General features: G+C 38.4%; 1 pseudogene across 1 annotated transcript in view; it reads left to right on the top strand.

The window, feature by feature from the left end:
• Positions 1-13,805, top strand: part of LOC149243645 (protein CLT2, chloroplastic-like) — a 128,983-nt pseudogene extending 115,178 nt beyond the window's left edge. Inside the window, exons 5-10 of the transcript XR_016246700.1 lie at positions 11,108-11,207; positions 11,291-11,326; positions 11,544-11,594; positions 11,827-11,947; positions 13,140-13,265; positions 13,452-13,805. The product of XR_016246700.1 is annotated as a protein CLT2, chloroplastic-like (transcript). The remainder of the gene's footprint in view (positions 1-11,107; positions 11,208-11,290; positions 11,327-11,543; positions 11,595-11,826; positions 11,948-13,139; positions 13,266-13,451) is intronic.
• The last annotated feature ends 372 nt before the right edge of the window (positions 13,806-14,177 follow it).

Genomic DNA, 14,177 nt, shown 5'->3' with positions numbered 1-14,177 from the left:
CAAATTTCTGAAGTTCTAATTCTGTAATGCTAGCCAAGTTTGCAAGACGAATTCTGGGCATATGGTGGTGTGTTCTTCATATGTTTAAGGCATTAGAGGTCTCTGTGCATACCTCAGGAGGGCCGAGCCCTAATTAGTTGTAATCCAACACATGATTTCTGTGATCTTCAAACTGCCAGTTCATGCATATCTTGAGGCATATCTGAAAAGATAACTGAGGTCATTCCAACCTTCAATGAGACATATTTTCTGTGCAGCAAAAAGGATAAATATTCTCCAAACTAACTTGGTCATGTGAGGCAACACAACAGCTTTCTGAAATCACAGAGGGGGTTGACAATTTCTTTTCTAACTGCAGAAGCCTGGAATATGTATTGACACTGGAAATGCAAGTTGAAGTCTCAACCTGTAGTAATTTCTGAAACGCTCTCCATAATCTTATCTTGCAGAACATCATCACTTCACCGGATCTTTACTGAGGAAGGATTCTGAACGCAGAGCAAATGCAGATGGCATAAAGTTTTGATGGTTGGGCTTGTTTGCATATACCAATGAGATCAAACTGGTAATTGTTGAACAGTAAGAACAGATTGCAAAGGAAGAGTTGTTTGACACTGAAGGGTCTTGTCTTTAATGGCCCTGAAGCAAGGGTTTTGAGATTATGAGGGGATCTTCAGAAGGTTGGAAACAAAGATAAAGGAGCAGCATCAGGAGTGTTGTTGCAGAATGAACCTTGGCACTGATTGACAAAGTCTTCTTGACAGTAAAGCTCTCTCTGACAGTGATAGTCAGTGAGACTGAGAAACATACAACAGTAACTTGGAGGATGGCAGTAAGACACCTTACTTAACACTGATTATGATTTGGATAGTGAATCTTTTGACTGTGACAGTGACTCTGAGATGTTTGACAGAGAGAGACAAGACAGCGATACACTTATCTTGTTGTCAAAGATTGTGACCTTGATCTTACATTGACGAAGCTGACAGTGATATATGACTCATATATATGCTGACACAAATACATGCTCTACAGTGATGAGACTGTCATCATATATGAGTTGCAAAGCAAGCTTAACTTTCTTGACAAGATTGTGCCTTTGATTATGACATTGGATATAAGCCTAGATGTGTGACAGTGACATGCATGGCTCATCTCTATGATTAACTAGCCAGGCAGTGTGACAATGATGTGTACTAATCCTTGCTTGAGAACAACTCTAACCTTGTAACCCTAAGTAGATGTAGCATGATGTAACAACAGTTTATGGTGATGATTGTATGACAATGATACTATGACATGGATGTAGCAACCTGAACATGAATGCAATTCTATATGGCAGAATACTTGTATGACAACCCTGATGACTTTTGTGACAGTGACATAAGACATTGTATGAATGGCAGCAAGTGATTGTATGATAGTGATGATTGGATTGTACATGACAGGACATCTATGACAATGGCAATAACCTCATGACTGTGATGACACTCCTTGATAACAATACCTTTTGCATGGTGATGAGGATAGGAAGAAGTAGCACCAGTGACAGTGGACAGTGGAGCAGTGGCAGCTGTAGTAGCAAATGAATGGACAATGGTAGTAGTAGGGCAGTGGGCAACAAGGGACAGATTAGACAACAATGACTGTAAATGGCATCAGTAGTGGTGGTAGTAGTGGACAACAGTAGCAGTTGGTGAATTGGTTGTTTTAAAGGAGGCTAAAGATTCCTGCAGGCCTTGTCTGCAAACATCTTCAGACATAGGTAGTAATCTACTTCCTTCCAGCTCAGCTGGTAAAGTTGTATGTAAACCATTCATAATGTAAAGCGCTTGTTGAAGACAATTTCCTGTGTACTGTTCATTAATGTGGTGATGATGTTTATGTTAGTGTAATGCTTAGAATATTTGATTAAGTAAACTAACCAATTGAAAATTAAAGGAAATACTGATTCACCCCCCTCTTAGTATTTCCAATAGTGTGAAATCCATTAGAGGAGGATGTTTTGAATTCCATCTGGATAGAACTCTTCCTTAGTGTCTCCTCTAGTGATCTTCAACTTCAAGTTTTGGCAATTTTCCTATGGTGGAATCTCGGGAAATGTGATGCCCTAGCTTTCACACCAATAGGGAACCCTAGAAGCTAATCCTCCAACTTGGGGTTTCTTTGAAGGCGTGTGCTATAGTACTTGTTGAAGTAAACCTTACATTGCCTTCTCTTGTCTCCCTTGACCTTGGATGCACTCATATCTCGTCATATATCTTAGCCCTAATTCTCAAGTAGCCATCTTTCAAAGGGGTTTTTCGTGGAAGGTCTTACTAGCTTCTCCCAAAGCTCATACTTTTGTTGAACCCTTCCATTGAATGAGCCACTTTCCCTTACTTTAAACCTACCATAGATATTCATCTATCACAAGTGAGTGCTACCGGGACTCCTCCCGCCGGTGAAAATTTGAGAAGGGTGGTGATAGTGGGCCTCTTCTAGCTTTTGCCTATTTACAAGGTTTGCTAGTTTGTGCAACAACATTTTTGGTGCCGTTGTAAGGGACACGAGATGTGTGTCTTGTTCCTATATGACATCATTGATATATCATTTTGATTTTGGCGACTCCATTGGAAGAATAAAGCCCTAGTTCTTCATTGAACTTCGAAGAATTCTTGTAGGGTGAAACAAACATCTATCAAGGTACTTTTGAATTCACCCTAGCGACTCCTACATAATTGACATGTGTAAACTAGTAGTATATCTTTCCTTGATGAAATCCCTGCCTTCGACATCGTTGGCATCCATGGACACCCTAATCATGTCACCTGGACTACCATATGTGGGGTGCCCAAATTTGATGGTGATTCGCTTTGTGCAATTAATCATGTGGTAACATTTGCTACATATGCCTCAAATGCTGAGGTGGTTCATCATGATGTCCTTATAATGTTGTTCATGAGATCCCTCCATGGTCATCATTTATGGTTATATACTTGCAAGCCTAGGAGCATCTCATCATTTGAAGCCTTCTTTGATAACTTTCTCGAGCATTTCCAAGCTAAGGAACATGCTTGCCAAGAATTAGATATTCAAGAGGAAGCCTTCATTGAGCACAAGGAAGATCTCGGGAAAGCTGACCCCACTTTCCCCTCGGAAATTGACATTAGTGATTACTTGCATATTAAGGAAGGGAAGTGGGAGATTGATAATCATCACTTTGACAAAGACCCTATTTATGATAATGATGATGATACTGATAGGAAATTTGTCTTCCTGTATTCCTCATATCATCAAAATGAGGTAAATGTTTCCTAGCCATACGTTGGGAATGGTGGGCCTATGATTGTGTTCCCTTTTCGATATAATCCTCATGATGGGTATCATAGTCATTGTGATCTTCCTTTCCAATTGTTCCCTTTTCCTTCTCACCATAATCTTATGGTAACCATGAAGCATGACACGTTTAAGAAGGACGAGGAGTGTAGGTTTTAACCCTGTACAAAAATTACCTGCATACGAATTCTAAGAACAGAAAATAAACAATGCGATAGCATAACGCATAAAACACATATACACAGAGATTTTCCCCTGGATCCAAAAACCGGGACTACCAGCTTGATTTTTCATTATGTTCCTTTCAATGTTACAATACATATATATACATGCCAAAGCATCCAATACCATGGACTGAAAAACCATCGCACCCAAAACCATGTGTTAAAACCATGCACAAAACCATAGGTAGGTTCGTCCCACCTAATATAGGGAGGCTAGTCGTGGAAAGAATATAACACAACCCAACATGGAGGATGATATGCCTGAGGTGGCCCTTCATCAGAGGTTCATGGACTTGATTATGGATATCTCTATCTTTTCGCTAGAAGAGAGGATCCAATGGTGTAAGTTGCATTCCCCTTTTCTCTCCTCATCCATGATCCCTATCACTTGGCCATTTTATTCTCTCGCCTCCCACCCTTGTGATCCTACATATGACTCTTTCTATCTTTGCTTTGGGATTTATTGCATGAGTAATCATAGGGGCAAGTGTTCTCATATTGATCTACTAATATGTTGGTTGCATTGGCTGTATGACTATACTTAGCATTTGCATACTATGACCATGCATAGTAGAGTAAGATGCATTACATATTGCCTTTTGCATTAACATTTAATATCATGTCATGTTCTCATGCTAAATTAGATGCATTTAGATTAGACTTGCATTTTAGTCTTTAGAGTATATTTTATATCCTGTTTGGTTTATTATTATTTGATGAAAGCATAGGCGATCAAAGTATGCCCTGGACACATTCTTCCTTTGTTTGTTCGTTTGTGATGTGCATGTAATAGCTCTGTGGTGTTAAAGGATTGCTGGTGTTCTCATGACCTCCTCGTTTGAGTATATGGTTTGTGCACTCTACTGAGAGCTCATGTCCCAGTTGGAGCCAGATGTTACCCACCACCAGTGGGTGACCCCTATAGGAGAAATTTGCTCCTAGATTTGCCTTTAACTAATAGCCAACAACCCCTTGTAGCCACTTGATATCTTTGATGTGCTACTTTTCTTTGCCACGTGAGCCAACCATTATGTACCCTCGCTCATCTGTCATGGTCGTATGTTTAAATGTGGGCCATCTGATCCCAAAGGTATGATTTTTCATTATGTAATTTGTTGTTTACACTTTTTTTTCTTGGGCACACTTGGGCATGGAGTGTTGGGCAATTTGGAAGAAGAAAGGGCTTTGCTTGTACTCTTATTGCTTTACCTCAACTAGGGGGTTAATCCTGTGGGATCTCCTTTATTGGCTCTTTAGCTTTAGGAGTGGCACTACATGGGAAACCCTGATTTTGGTTGCGTGGTCACACTTCCCGATACCATATATCTCACTCCCCTCCGCTCATTACAAGCCCTTTTCACATTTTCCCCATCTGGGTCCACATTTGTCCATTGGGTCCACAAGGTGTTAGCCTCCCCTTCCCCTTGTCCACACCTTGGGTTGGGCCTGGAACAATGCCCTAGAGGTTGATGCAGCTAAAAAGAAAGATAAAAGCATAATATGGCCACATACAACAGGAAATGTACCACAAAATGCAAAAGATGGTCGGGACAATAAAATTTAGCATGTGGGAAAAAGCCAAACATGAGCTCTACCCCCTATTATTATGGCCATCACCCTAGTTCCTAGGGCCCCTATGAGCGCCCCTTGCATCATTAAGGAACCCATGAATGTCTCAACCCCTAGTGAGCCATGAGTTTCCCCATCTTAAGGAGGTAATCACTACTATATCTTACACATCATGCTCTCATCCCCTTGAGCCTCGAGCAGTAAAATGAAGAAAAATCAATAAAAGGCAAATGGAAAATGAAGAAGGGTGGAAAAAAAAGGCTGGGGTAACTCATGTACCACGATTGTTCCTTCCTTACATTCATACACCCAAGTTCTAGGCCTCCTTTATCATAGCTACCCTTGTACCATGGCATGTGTCTTAGAGCCTTCCCTTTCTTCCCACTTTGTTCCATCATCATTTCACATGACACCTGCCTCTTGATGGGTGTACCTTGGACTTGTCATTCCCTTAGAGGTTGAAACCACCTAATAGGGTCCTTCATTAACCTCTTTTGCCAAGGAAGGTAACACCTGTGCATGTCTAAAGCCCCAAATTTGGAAGGGAAACCCACTATGAAGTGTCCACTTCTTCCCTTGATTAGCAATCTTATTTACTCAGTTGCACTAATGAATCATTGTATTGGAAGGTGAGGAGACGCATTGTATCTTATACAGGGTTGCAGGTGGGTTTTCATCTTGGACTTGGCCTCCCTATACGGGATCCAAGCCCTCCAGAGGATTACATTAGCATTTGTAGGGTGAATGTTGAGAGCCATGGGCCTCCATCCATGCAGAGCATTGATTGCCATGCCGTGGGCTTCTTCAACACCACTACTTGCTTGTTCGTGCCCTAATTTTACAGAGATGATGATGCACTTGGACCACGTTGGCCAATCGGTTACACATTGCACCCAACACTTGGTAGCTGATCCAGGGCCCAAAGAAGGTTGTGTCTTTCCCAGGGAGACATGGGAGGGCATGTGTCTTTTTCTAGCCCACAATGATGGAGCATCAACTTGATCTTGAGCCACTTGGAGACCCATGAGACCCATTTGAGCTCACAGAGCCCAAATAGGGGTTTGGAGATGTTTTGCAGCATATGGAGGGCACCCACCTCTTCTTCATCATTTTTGAGGTCCTCACTCTCATCCTTAGCACATGAGGCCTCAATGCTGCCACTCTAGGCCTCCACATCAGCCTTGTGTGGGCTTAAGAGGGCTAATTCGACTTTCTTTTTGAGCTGTCATGGTTGGCTTGTAACCATGGGTGGGTTACTTGACATTTTAGGCATTGGAGAGGCTTCATTTTTCGTATTTTAAACTCTTAGTACTTGTATAAATAGGAGAGGGTTGGTCTCCTATCATCATCAATTGGATTTTCGATATCTCTTCTTGAGAATTTCAGACCTCCAATTTGTGGATGGATTTGGATGATTTAGATGCATCTTGATGTTTGGAAAATTTCGCCATCTCTCATGGAGCTTCTTTTTGCCATTGTGATGGATGGATATATTCTTCATTGTCTTGTAAGTGCTATTTAATGCTATATTTCTGATTTTGGTTAATGTCTAATGCATGTAATATTGTCTCATGGTTGTTGATGTGCTCTAATTGATGAAATATTGTCTAAACATTAAAGCTATTGGGAAATTTTGCATGTGTTACTCATAGATGATGAATGAATGAATATTCCTAGGGGATTCTTTGCATATGTATCCTTGAAACTTTATTAACAATTTCCATCAAGGTATAAATATCTAAAAGTGTTGTGTAGCTGCTTCATTAGGGCTAGTGAAGCTGCTTCTAGGTCTCCTTGAAAAGTGAGTTGCTTATCAAGATTATCTTTGACTCCTATTCTCCCAATTGCTAGGCACTATTCTTAAATCCTTGGTGATCACCCTAAACTTGTAAATCATCTTTCTTTCACTTCTTTTCCTCGTCCCTTTAAGGATAAGGAGGCCTCTCTAGGGCTTGGTGCGAAATCCATTAGAGGAGGACGAGTTGAATTCCTTTCGGATAGAACTCTTCCTTAGCGTCTCCCTAGTGATCCTCAAGTTTTGGTGAATTTCCTACGATGGAATCTCCAGAAATTTGATGCCTTAGCTTTCAGACCAAGAGGGAACCCTAGAAGCTAATCCTTCAACTTGGGGATTCTTTGAAGGCATCTGTTTTAGTACTTGTTGAAGTAAATCTTATATTGCGTTTTGTCTTGTCTCCCTTGACCTTGGATGCACTCATATCTCGTCATATATCTCAACCCTAGGTCTCGGGTAGCCATCTTTCAAAGGGGTTTTTCGTGGAAGGTCTTACTAGCTTCTCCCAAAGCTCATACTTTTGTTGAACCCTTCCATCGAATGAGCCTCTTTCCCTCACTTCAAACCTTCCATAGATATTCATCTATCACAAGTCACTGCTATCAGGACTTCTCCTGTCGGTGAAAATCCGAGAGTAGGGGACTTAGGGTGTGGTGATAGTGGGCCTCTGTCCTAGGTTTTGTTGTGCTCTCTAGCTTTTGCCTATTTACAAGGCGTGCTAGTTTGTGCAGTAACATATATCATTAGAAGTAATTACCAGTAGAAGGCATACGAAAAATCAACATGTATCACCCATATTACTTGTATTGTCTCTCAACCGCCCTTTGTTTTACTAAGCCAAATTTGTAGTAGATCTGTTTCTACGAGTATTGTAATGGTGCATGTAAGGTTGCTGGTCAAACCTTGACATATCACTGTACTATCATATTGAACACTTCAGGATGGTAAGATACAATGCTCTGATACCATTGTAACAAACACCCGTGTTTTTTTAGGTTTTCTGTTTGAATGTGTTTTTAGAAGAGAGATATATGTAGAAGATTTGTTTGGGAATGATAGTACTTGCAGCAATGAAATAACTCAGAAAATAACAATATTTAGGAAAATCCCCAAATTGATATAACTCAGATTTATTTTTAGAGTTGGGATTAAAATATATGATCAAAATGAACAATACCCAGATAACCAAAGTGCTTTGAAAACACAATGCAAACATACCCATTAAATTTGGAAATGCAATGTCTGATTCTGAATTGAAATATGCAAAATCACTGTAGCAGTAGTATTGTAATGAGCTCTAAAATCCTTTTTGATGCTAAAAACATCCTCAAATATGCTCTAGACTATAGATATCAAACCAACAATGAAGCCAAACTGTGATCTCTGTGTGAAATCACCAAGATATTCTCCATATTATATCTCTTAATAATGTAGAGAATGTCCCTTGCAAGGGATTTTGTCCTTACAAACCAAGAAGTAATCTCCTCCAGAAAATTGCAATACAAATATCAAAACCAAACTATCGAATGAATTGCACAAATTTTCTTTTATAACTCTCCCAAGAAGTTTGACCCTCTTCATCAAGCCATGTGGGACTAAATAAAATTACTTTGTCTCCGTATTAATGGCCTTTTTAAAAATTTAAATAAAACATCTTTCACTTTGTAACTGGACCCTATAGACCCTTCATTAAAAATATTAAAATAACGATAAAGTTAAATCTTTGATTTAACTTTTTTAATTAGTAACTTATCATTATTTTATTTAAAACCACTGGACTATATAAAATGCTGAGGTAGTCATCAAAACTGAACCCATCGACAATATTAAAATTAGTAACCCTGCCAACTGACTCAGTCAGTGCTCAAAACTGACTTACTAAAAACAGCAAGTATTGGAAAACTATCCCAAAATCATTCCAAAAAAAATGCATCTTGCTCATAATCCTGATGAGATCTCAACTGACCATCAAAGACTGCCAAACTGCTGGATTAATTGCCTCCAAGGTTCCCTAACTCTAACCCAATAGCCCACAGGAACTAGCTGATAGGCTAGAGAATTCCACTGGTTAGGTGGGGGACATTATAGGCTCACAAACAAGATGAAAAAGACACCAAAAAGAAGCGCATGGTCCTTAATGAGTCAAAGTAGCTGGAAACACGTCGATAGATTTCAGTCTAGGCACAAATACCTTTGACAAAAACGGAAAAACCTAGCAAAGATTGCAAGAGATGTAGACCAACCAAGTAAGCAATTCCAAATTTTTGTTGAAGTTCATTTGGTTAAAATTCAAACTATAAATACTTGTTTTTTTAGTTAAACTCACAATCTAATTTGTTGAACTAACTTTGTCTTTACAGTGCATTGGTGGGAGTCATTTGGCAACCAATGTCCTCCATTGCAAAAGTTTGCAGTTAGAGTCCTAAGCCAAATTTGTAGTGCTTTTGGGTGTGAGTGCAATTGGTCTATCTTTTAACAGATTCACATGAAGATAGATAATTTGGAACAAAAATGGTTAAATGATCTCATCTTAGCACAATACAACCTGTGACTAAGATTCCCATGTGTTGGATGATATTGATCCAACTCCAGAATAGGTAAAGGAATCTCACCCTGCAGAGTTTGAGGTTGATATTGATATTGATGCGATGGAGTTGGGGGGTGGGTGACTGATCCCATTGCACATCCAGTAGTTAGACTAGGAGCTGAGGTAAGTGAAGCACCAAGCATGGCACATACAAGCACTAGTCGTGTAACTTAGTTAACTCATGCTTCTGCTAGTACTACTACTACTGCTGAGGTTGCAGATGTCCTAGAGGAGTCTTAGGAGTCTGAGCCAGATGATGTTTTTGTAGCTCTTTCTGATGATCCCATTTCTGGCAGTGGTGATGAGTGTGATTAGTGATCATGTTGATCAGTGATTTGTAGTAGGCCAGTAGCTTGTAACATGGCTTTTGAATTCTAGAGGCCATTTAGAGCCTCATTGATTATGTATTTTGTTGTCGATATGTATTCCACTTGGTGCCATTTTGATATATTGACCCTTACAAGGTATATAGATAAACAAAAGTGTGCATATTTTTGTCTCGAATGGTTTGGAATCTCAACAATAATTCTTTGCATTAAAATTTAATTATTTTATGTGTTTTTTTGAAAACCAAGCCATTGAATCTGAGTTGAGTCTGAGTCAAAACCCGAGTTGATAGGTGGCCGAGTCAAAGTCCGAGTCTGAGTTGTAAAACTGCTCTTGAACAGGTTCATTTTGAATCCTTGTTTTACTTGCTTCATTGTTCTGAAGTTTGTTGTTATTGTATGATGTATCCAAAGCACATATCTACATTCTATTTTGTGCCATGTGACCATAGTTTACTGATGCTTGTTATTACTGTGAATAAGTCTGTTATTTTGAAAAATTGTTATTCCATTATCATGCAAAAGTATACTTCATCTATGTTTGATTCACAGCTGTATTAAATTTTCACATTATCTGGCATTAAAGGATATATAACCTTGGATTGAACTCATGGGCACTTACCCCAGATCTGAGGATGGTACCCATTGTAAAATTGTAAATCCAGTGGCATAGACTCAGTGTGTGATCCTGTAGGAATTGAACTAGGAAACTGCACAGTGCATTGGATTACCAGCAACATCCTGGTAACAGTGGCACCACCCAATTGTGCCAACCATTAGAGAATGTTCAAGATCTACAGCATAATAATATATCTAAGAAGAAAATACAAGTAGAAGATCAACTGTCCAATGATCTTGTCAGAATCATCGAGGAGATTATAAGTTATAGTCTTTGTGAAATGATTAGTAGAAAACTCAAAAGTTAATATAACTAAATGAGATGGTGGTAATGAAAGTGAGAGTTGTCAGGCACTGTACTGACATCAGCCAAAGCTGCCATTAATAAAATCATCTCAACATTCTCAATCTAGTATTCCAATATCTTACATCCTGAATCTGTAGGATGATGCCCAAATGTTACGTAGGTTTTGATATGAGGTGTGTATCGCTCTTGGATTTTTTGAGAGCCTTGGGAAAGGGAAACTGCAGTTATGCTTGTGTTATAACTTATAACCAACTTGTTTGTTAGTATTTGTTTTGTATTCTGAAATCATTTGATCAATCAAAATATTTTTTTTTTGTGAATTCTGATTCTCTAAAAAGTTGACATTTTTCTTGTTCTCCCTAGTGGAGCTAGTACAGGTCAATTATTGGAGAATGCAGGAATATTTTGGCCACTTTTGATGATAGCTTCATCCTCATTTCAAGCTGGCGCCTCAATTTTGAAGGTTACTGTCTTTCCAAATATCTTCTGAAATAGTCCAAGGATTAAAGAAAGCAGTTCTAACAGTCTTGATTGCATTTCTCACAGGAGTCAGTTTTCCTTGATGCAGCCAAGCGTCTAAAAGTATGTATGCTGCTGGCCTGGTAATGGATGCTGCTAGTGTTGCCATGTTTTATTGTTTGAGATATTAGTTTTATAACTATCATCTATGGGTGCCATTACAAATGTCCTTAGTTAACTTACTGTTGCCCCATTGCATTCTCTAGCACTAAGATGTTGCAAAAGTTATTCAGGAATCTATTGGCTAGTTTTTAATAGCAACGCTGTAAACTTACTGCAGGGAGGATCAGTGGACCTATTTGTTGTTAATTCTTTTGGATCGGGCTTCCAGGTTATCCGCATCAATTAATGATTTAAACTTTAAAGTCACGTTTGCTTGCACTTAAATTCTATATACACTTAGTGCTATACACAATCAGCCATAACATAGATGTATTAAATTGTATTAATTGGATAAGACTTTAAACTCCTTGATTGTTTCCTGTCTAGAGATTTCCATTATAAGTTGAAAGTCTATTAAATCAAGACTGTTCTTTTGGTTGAGTGCTATTTCCTTCTTGTAGGCTTTATTTGTACTGCTGCTACTTCCTTTTCTATCAAAATTAAAGGGAATTCCATTCAGTCAGCTTCCAAGCTATTTTAGAGATGGAGCAGCTTGTTTCATAAATATGGGGTCTGTCTCAGGTGAGCTATGGTCTTTTGGTTGTTCTTTTGTCTTATTATTACTCGTCGATAAATCTTTATCATTGAGTTGCTGCCGACATTTTCTTTCCCTTTTGAATCTGCAATATCAAGGAACCTACCTAGCAGGCCTACCTCAGTATAAGCTGCCGGTATAATATCAAAGTCCCGAAATGATATTTTTATTATGTGCTCACATCTTTTTTGTTTTCATGTTGCTATTTGCTATAGAAAAATTGTATTTCAACAACACAAATCTATTAAATTTGTAATACTTTACAATCATATTTATCCACAGATTAATATACACGGAAAGCAGAAGGAACTCGATACCATTCTTTGTTATAAAAGAGTATTCCATTACAGTGCTTAAAAGGTTTCTGAATTCTATTCATAATGTAATATTGGGTTTCAAACCCATTGTTGGTACGAACATCATTAATCATTCTATTATGGTGTTTTGGCTCCGTGGAAACAACTAGCCAAAAGGAAGGTAGAAATGTGCTATTGCACATGAATATTTTTGTGAAATCCAAGAATGATTTTTCTGTCACTGAGCTCAGCTAATTAAGAGGATCCTTGCTTGAGGAAGGTAACACGAACCAAACAACGGACTCCACATTATTGTTAACATCATCACTGAATAGGGTTCTAAATACCCAAGGGATTATGTGTCGGATGGTTCCTTATTTGTTCGTTACGAGAAGAACTTGTATATCATTTACCACCCTATGCCATTCACTGAGTACCCCTATGTACGAATGGAATCGAGGTACTTCTGTTTGTTATTTGATATGTAACATTTTAGACTTTTCCATCTTTTTATTTGTTCTTTTTTTCTTTCCAAATAGTTACCCCCCTGCATTCAGGATTTAATCTGCTCTATTGTTTTAAAGAGTGCCTAGCTTTTTGATGGTCTGATGAATGAGTGTTTGCATTGTTCGGATAGTTTTTCTTTTCATTGTTGATATAAGCCCTGATAACTGTTTTAATTTCCATTTTCTCTAATATCGGGACCAGTCTATCGAACTAGGATTTTACAAAGTAACCAGCAATTGAAATGAAATTTACAACTGTGGAGTGGGGATTTCTTTTAGCATTCTTAGTGCTTTTTGTTGATTGGTAGCATATTTATAACATTTTTTTTTATATCGGTGCAACATCATTAACTTGAACGAGTGCACATGCCTTTCAGAATGTGCAGGAGCTCCTCTGTTGCCATTGCTTTTTATCATAATGAACATGTGTTTCAACATTTCTCTACTTCGCCTAGTCAAGATGTCCTCAGCAGTGGTCGCTTCTCTTTCGATAACACTTGCAGGTAAAACTTGTACAGCATATCCCACTATTTCATCTCAGATTCTTAAGGAAACTAGACAATGGTTTCCTTTTATGTCTAATTTATGTTATGCATAAGGCTTTTCGTAGGTTCTAAAACCATAGTGCCATTCATAGGTTTTAGACAACAATTTTACCTAACATTGTGTTTGTTTTGGCGTGTTTGCAGTGCCTCTATCAATTTTTGTGTTCACACTTCCTCTTCCTTATCTTGCTGCAGAGTCCAGATTGACCCCAACATTCATTTTGGGTGCTACAGTTCTCGTGCTAGGATTAGTTATATATAATTTTCCTAAAAATGCTAGAGATGCTTTTAAAAAGCTATGAAAGACTATGACAAATTATTTGGCCACTTTTTAGTTTGTTCTGCTTGTTCAAAGTTTAAGCTCTCACATGAAATCATAATATATATTTCTATACGAGTTTAAATCTGTAATAGTACTTTTAGATTTCTAATTTTGTGTCCATAATCTCCATGCATTTTTCAATATCAAAGCAAAGAAATTGGCATAACAATCCTGTAGATTGGGGTTTGAGAGTGCCGTACAAGATGCATGATAATGGCACCAAAGAGTAAGAGGCTACAAGAATTTCTCCTTTCTTCCATAACTGAGCTGAATGCAGGAATTGGTATCCTCTAGATACTAAATAAGTTGCTGCCGGTTTAGTTCCATTTGCAGTCTGTCAATTGCAGATGATTTGGAGTCTTCATTTAATATATGAAAATTGCAGTTGATAAAATGCATTTTTACAAATTTGGAAATAAATGGAATTTCAATTTATGGGACTATGGCCTTATGAGAAGTTTAAGTAATTTTCTGGTGAGAATTCATGCCAGCTCATGATTTATCTAAACCATAGTGAAATTAACATGTACAAATGCATGCCTTCAACC

This window comes from Pinus tabuliformis, chromosome 8 (genome assembly GCF_031772625.1).
Source record: "Pinus tabuliformis cultivar Carrire ecotype Pingquan chromosome 8, CPIR1, whole genome shotgun sequence".
Classification (NCBI taxonomy): Eukaryota; Viridiplantae; Streptophyta; class Pinopsida; order Pinales; family Pinaceae; genus Pinus; species Pinus tabuliformis.
Note: the sequence above shows the minus strand (reverse complement) of the source record. Positions and strands in the feature narration are given on the sequence as shown.